Here is a 1,320-nt window from a genome sequence, read left to right on the forward strand (position 1 = left end):
TGACAGGGCCAGGGTGTAAGTGAGCCAGGTATAAGATGCCATAGTGTCACCTCCCAGTATACATGTAGCTGTCTGGTTTATGAGTAAATGTTATACTATATTTTTCTGGTCTAATATGATAAAAAGATATATTGTTTATAACAGTACTTAACGCAAAGACCTAAAATTTGTCCAGTAGAAGTTAAAAAAAAAAATAACTAAAAACACTATTAAAGTTTTATTTTTCTCTCTCATTTATTTTTACTCTGTATGAGGATAACAAAAACGTGTCAGGTTAAGTTAATATTTGTTTTCTTTCGGTATGTTAATTACGGCTTGTTACCTTTTTAGTTTTTATTTTTTACCTGTCGTGAGGAGTTTGTAAACTGTAAGACAAACTTATTAAAATCTGACAAAATCTCATGAAGGAAAATTACACCTGAGGGTAAAATAAAAAAAATATATATATCTGAGACAAACAAAGGCATTAACACGCATGTACACGAACCCTCACAAAGCAGGTGTGTGTGTGTGTGTGTGTGTGTGTGTGTGTGTGTGTGTGTGTGTGTGTGTGTGTGTGTGTGTGTGTGTTATTGAGGAAAATATTAATATATACAGTATATCTATAAACCTTTACTAACTGACTGGTTATTCTACATAATAAATATTGAAAAAAATAATAATATTAATACAAAATAAATCTCACGTTGTAAGTTTGCAAGATTATAAGCAGTTCTAAATCAGCGTGGCTAATATACCAAACTCATGACAACCACCGATAATGACAGTGCACACGTATATAACAACTTGCTTTATCACGTATGCAAATGAGAACAGTGGTAGTATTTTTACCTCTGGCCGTATGTCTTCTCCACACGCTCCTTCCCTGCCTGCCACCACGACGATTCTCCCTACAAAATACTAGACATTATAGATATGATATATGGCTTTCCTATAACTGATTGAGATTTGAATTAGAGGATATCAAGGTGCTCTCTTCGTCACTCTGGCCAACCAAACTTTATCCTAATGCTGTCAATGGTAATGTGAGTTACTGATAGAAGTTGTAAGAAATGAAGGAATGTGGTGTGAGGATGGGAGGGAAGGAGGGAGGGTGAGGAAGATGGAAGGGGTGTGTGGAATAGTGAGGTGATGGATGGAGGGATAGAAAGGGGGAGGAAGGGAGGGTGAGGAAGATGGAAGGGGTGTGTGGAATAGTGAGGTGATGGATGGAGGGATAGAAAGGGGAGGAAGGGAGGGTGAGGATTAGTGAGAGGAGGGGAAGCTAAATGAGGGGTGAGGGAAGATGTGGAGGAGGAAACAGGTGTGAGTATTCAGGGG

Source organism: Homarus americanus, unplaced genomic scaffold (assembly GCF_018991925.1).
Source record: "Homarus americanus isolate GMGI-L3 unplaced genomic scaffold, GMGI_Hamer_2.0 scaffold27959, whole genome shotgun sequence".
NCBI lineage: Eukaryota > Metazoa > Arthropoda > Malacostraca > Decapoda > Nephropidae > Homarus > Homarus americanus.